This window comes from Thamnophis sirtalis, unplaced genomic scaffold, assembly GCF_051295495.1.
Source record: "Thamnophis sirtalis isolate CommonGarterSnake01/CBP01778 unplaced genomic scaffold, rThaSir2_p1.2 scaffold_9, whole genome shotgun sequence".
In the NCBI taxonomy this organism is placed as follows: domain Eukaryota; kingdom Metazoa; phylum Chordata; class Lepidosauria; order Squamata; family Natricidae; genus Thamnophis; species Thamnophis sirtalis.
In genome coordinates this window covers 20115736-20121735 of record NW_028261389.1, presented here as the reverse complement: position 1 = coordinate 20121735, position 6000 = coordinate 20115736, and positions in this window count along the sequence as shown.

Here is a 6000-nt window from a genome sequence, read left to right as displayed (position 1 = left end):
AGTTTCAAATCCATTAAGCCATAAAACTTATTGGATGACTTTCTATTTCTCATTGTCTCTTATCCTCATCCTTTTCATATTAATACAATATCTGAGGTGAAAAATCTAGATACCTACTAAATGAAATTCAAAGGATAGAGAACTTCATATCATAGAGATATTTGGGTGATTAAAAAAAAGGGAAGAGAAGCACCTTGAGGTTGCTGAGGAAGGGACAAGATTAATGGAATACATATGTAAGAGGCTCACTGTCCACTAAAATAAAACCCAGGGATTAGAAATGAATTAATTTTAAGGTTTCAACTGACTTTGCTTGAGAAATTATTTTCTTTAACTCTTTTAGTGCTAAAGATGTTTTTCTCCAAAATAATAAATATGGGGAAAAAAACCAACATGCAGATTAATCAGGGACTATTTGGAACCATTTATATCTTACAACAATGCACAAATGGATGGCAAAACATGGTTATAAATACATTATCATCCATATTATATTAAATTGTGTGCCAAAGTGTGACTGTGGAGAGAAATGTTCTGAGAACTATTAATGCATACTTTCCATAAATATGTCTTCCAAAGATGCCTGGAGCATAAAGGATAAAGGAAATGCATTTCTAATAATGATGTACAGGTAATACTTGACTTAACACAGCAATGGAGGCCCAAATTTCTGTGGCTAAGTCAGACATTTGTTAAGTGAGGTTTGCCCATTTTACACTTTCTTGCCACAGTTGTTGTTAAGTCAGTAACACAGTTGTTAAGTGAATCTGGCTCCCCCTTTGACTTTCCTTGTCAGAAGGTGGCAAAAGGTGATCACATGACCTGGGACACTGCAACCGTCATAAATATGAGCCAGTTGCCAAACATTTGAATTTTGATCATATGGCCCACAGGGATACCACAAGGGCCATACGTGTGAAAAATGGTCATAAGTTACTTTTTTCAGTGTCATTGTAATTTTGAATGGTCACAGAATAGAATAGAATATAGAATAGAATATAGAATAGAATATAGAATAGAATATAGAATAGAATATAGAATAGAATATAGAATAAAATATAGAATAGAATATAGAATAGAATATAGAATAGAATAGAATAACAGAGTTGGAAGGGACCCTAGAAATCTTCTAGTCCAACCCCCCTGCCTAGGCAGGAAACCTTATACCGTTTCAGACAAATGGTTATCCAACATCTTCTTAAAAACTTCCAGTGTTGGGGCATTCACAGCTTCTGGAGGCAAGCTGTTCCACTGATTAATTGTTCTAACTGTCAGGAAATTTCTCCTCAGGTCTAAGTTGCTTGTCTCCTTGATTAGTTTCCTCCCATTGCTTCTTGTTCTACCCTCAGGTCTTTGGAGAATAGCTTGACTCCCTCTTCTTTGTGGCAGCCCCTGAGATATGAATGTTGTAAGTAGAGGACTACCTGTAGTACAGAGGTAGATAAATTTCTTGTGCCGGGAATCTTTTGTGAAGACTTGAACCACCCCAGCTAAATCAGGAGAATTGGCCTGATGTTGGAACATTCTGGGATTCTAAGAACTGAAGTGGACACCTCCGCTTCTATAGCTTTTGTCTGTTAACTCACCTCCCCTGTCAAACTAGAAGAAAAAAGGGCCATAAAGTTGACCAGCTGTGATGACAAAATTTGTGTTGGAAACTCTAAGTAAATTGCAAGCCATCCACCTTCTCAGTAATGTCTCATGTGGAAAACCATATTAGTGTCCTAATGTGATGGCTGAAGTATGTTGTACAGCTAGAAGACCATGTAAATTTTTCACAAAAAGACTTTTGGGTAGCTAATTTTGGGGCATCCAGGAAGGGTGAAGAGTTGCTGCAGATACCAGCATAGCACAAAAGTAGTAGTGGGTTCCGGATCCCTGTGGGTTCGGGGCCTGGCAGCCACCACATGAACACACGCATGCATCCTTACCTCCTGCGAAAACTCTGCGACACCTCCGCAATGCTCCAGCTGCTCGACGGAGCGTCACGCAGGTGCCGTACGCTGCGCCCGGTGCTCTCGACAGGCACCAGTACGCGCGTACCAGGGCGTACCGCCTGCAACCCACCACTGCACAGGAGGCTATATTGTAATTTGTCATTGCCTATCACCACTATGCCATGGGTTTTGCATCAATTGGGCTTGGGTACCCTGCGACTGTTTTTGGTGTCATGAAAAGGTAGCCTATTGTTCATTTCTTAGTTCATCTATCCCCTACTCACAGTACTGCTGAGTTCTCCAGTTTTATTTTCACTTTCTTTTCCATCATCTAGCCCATTCCACAACACCCAAGATTACTGACTGTTTTCTTGGAGTTAGGAGGTAGGAAGCAATAAAGCTGGATGTCATTAGTATGTTGACAACATCCTACTCCAAAGTACCCAGTGGTTTCAGATGGATGTTAAACAGCATAAGGAACAAGACAGAGCCTGGTAGGATACCACAGATCAACCACCTAGGTGTCAAACGGTAATCTTCCAGCATGAGTATCTCAGCATGTTATCAACAGGAAGGAAAAAATGAAAAAGCCTTTCTCACTTGGCTCCAGTTTTTCAGAATCAATTCTCAGAGTTATGCTTGGCCTTGGAATCATATTTTTTAAAAAAATCTTAGGTAATGGTTCCCCTTGCACATATGTGCTAGTCATTCCCGAGTCTAGGGGGCAGTGTTCATCTCCATTTCAAAGCTGAAAAGCCATGCTGTCTGGTTCCATGGTCATGTGGACGGCATGACTAAACCCTGAAGGCGCACGGAATGCTGTTACCTTCCCACCAAAAGTGGTTCCTATTTTTCTACTTGCATTTTTACATGCTTTCGAACTGCTAAGTTGGCAGAAGCTGGAACAAGTAATGGGAACTGACTCCATTATGTGGCGCTAGGAATTAAAAATTTTAATCTTAAAAAGTACCAAAACACTTCATTGTAAAGCGTTTAGGTTTTTTTAATCAACAGTTTGAATGCACAGGTGATGTATTTATTTTGGGCCTTTTAGACCAGAGCTCCTTATTTTATATTGTGATTTTACAACTGGTAGTTGTATGTGATAGTACTAATTGCTGTTTTTATTCTGTGTTTATACCGTGATTAATTAGAAGGGCACAATAACTAAATTTACTGCTACCAGTCTTTTCCAGGGCATTACAATCCAGGCTGCCGACACTGCCTCAGAATGTAATGAGACTTATCCTATCAAAAATAAGCACTGTGGTTTATTAAATCATTATAATTCAATTTTTGTCTAGATGGTAGCATCTGGCTGACTATGCATGGGCTTGGAAATTAAGAAGGTCAAGCCTGATGAGCCCTTCAGAGACTACCAGGGAATGTCAGGACGGCAGGCTAGATAGAGAAGTAAAAAAAAAAAAACCTCTGGAAGAAGTCAATGGCAAAACGCACATCTGTAATATCAGCAAGGAAACAGGATGCTGTCAGTGAAAGTCAACCTTTATTTATGGCATCTTTTTCTTTTAAAATTCATTTTGATGGCAAGGAAATTGTGCTTTGATCTCCAGTGCGGGGGAAAAAACTTGGTGAAAGTTTCATAAGTGGGGCAAGGGGTCCTTGCACAATTTAATAACATGCTGAGCACAGGAAGATGTGAGTGTCCTCTCTTTTGCTGTGTAATCATCTCCGGAACAGACAATTTCTTCGGGCTTTCATGTTTCAGCTGAAGCCCAAGAGAAGATGGTATCCAGTCCTTAGAAATTTTACAGATCAAGAAATGTGGACATAGAGGCTACAGAATGTTGAGGAAATTAAAAGAAAATGATCACAATGGTCTTGGTCATTATCAATAAAGTAAGTTGAAAAACCATTTTTTTGAGAATGAGATATAAAAATTGAAATCTCCATCACTAGGGAACAAAATATAGGAGATGTTAGAAGAGAGATATTAGCAGAGCCTTAAATTTTCTGACTCATAGTATGCATTCCAAGTTGATAATTAATGTTCCTTTTATGTAAGTTGTTATTGTAATATGTGGGTAAATAATTGATAGAGTGGGTAGACAGTGGCTAAAATGATGATAATGATAATGATGATTGATGAAGATTGCATTGCTACACTAAACTCAGATTTCTGGTTCTTACAATACCATGGCATTGAGAAGCATAAGTCACAACAAGGATAATTGGAACAACTAAGTCTTTGGACTTCTTCAGATATTACATCAGACTTCAAATCTACAGATGAAAAGGAGGAAAAAAAGTGTGGACAATCTTGTATGGGACAACACATGTGCATGTTCTCCTTTAGATAGTAAGAATTGAATGTGGTTTCCTTTTGCCTGCAATCTTGGTGGCCAACATGAATTTTTCACTGTTGGAAAAAACAACAACACAAAAATGAAACAATTTTCAATTCCATGCATTAGACAAAGAAACAAGATCATTCTGAGATCTCATGCTTAGATGTAGGTTTCAGATCAATTTCACTAAGAACTAGTATGGTGCAGAGATGGTTTATGGTTTAATGTTGGGAAGCAAACTTTTAGGTCATGAAGCTTCATGGTTAAAAAAAAAACATCATGTGATAATTGTCCATATAAAAGAAGGCTGGATAAGAAATAAATTTAAAGCACCAACTATAGGGCCTCTGTCCACAAGCAGAAATACTTTGTGCAACACTGTGTGGGACTCTGACCCAGAGTCCCTGTGTTGGGCTCTGGCACAGAAAGGGCAGAGTTTGGTTTCTTGAAATGAAATTGTTGAACCCTGCCTAGGATTATGCTCTGCCTTGATGGAGAAAGGAAAAGCACAACAATTTTCTGCTCCAGATTCGCATTTTCTAAATGAAAAGGAGATCTGCCCAGAAAGTTCTCTTTGTCAGCATAATGCAAAAGCGGTGGGTAGGGGTACCATACGTTGAAATCACAGGTTGCTCTGTCATATTAGCCAGTCCAATCTGATTAGCAGCCTCTCTCTTTTGCATATCTCCTATCATTTCAGGTTAGCATTCATGAGCAGTTATATTACTGGAAAGTGACTTTCGTAGCATACTGTATTAGCTAACACAAATGCTAATGCAGATCGATGGAGAAGGGCTAATATGAGCAGGCTGTCAAGCTGCATTAGTGCTCTTAATGTCATTACCAGCTCCAGTTTGATTTGCCATGAGTGATGAGCAACTTGTTATGTTTCACGGTCCCTTCTGTCTAATAAGGCAAATAGTTGTGAAGGGTTAATCCCACCCAGTTGCCACTGGGGTTCTCTGCTTTGAAAAGGAAAGGAAAGAAAAGAAATTAATTGTGAAAGAAAGCAATTTGCAGGGAGTGGAGTGTGCCCATTTCCAGAAGTTGCCTACAGTAAAGAAATATGCATAGTTAAGAGAAACTATGTGGAATGTGCTTTGCTAGATATATCCTGAAGTGGATAACTGAACCATCATCTATAATGTCTATTTTACCGGATCTTCAAATTCCTTTAAATAACTTTTTCTTTATACAGTACATGTAACGATTTCAAATGTTTATCTTAGACTAGGGGTGTCAAACTTGTGGGCTGGATGTGTCACACGCTGGCCACGCCCATGCCCGGTTTAGCGTAATACATCACGTGGCGATGCTGTGATGACATGAGTTTGACACTTCTGTCTTAGACCCAATACTGATACAAGGATCTAAAATTCTAATTAATTAATGGGGCAAGACAAATATTATGAAAATGAAGATTGCTTCAATATATGCAATTAAGGAATTTGTATTCTGATAAATTTAGGTTTTTTAAAGCAAATTGATAAATTAAGGACATTTCTATGGGAATGATGGATTTTCAGATTTTTTTAAATCCAAATTATAAATTTCCTATGATAATGAAGGTTTTTTTTAAACAAATTCAGCACCGGGCATATATTTATTTGTATTTGTGGTGGCCCAATGGTTAGAATGCAGTATTGCATACAAACTCTGCCCACTGGCAGGTTGTTCGATCCTGACTAGCTCGAGGTTGACTCAGCCGTCCATCCTTTGGAAGTCGATAAAATTTTGAATGAGAACCTGGATTG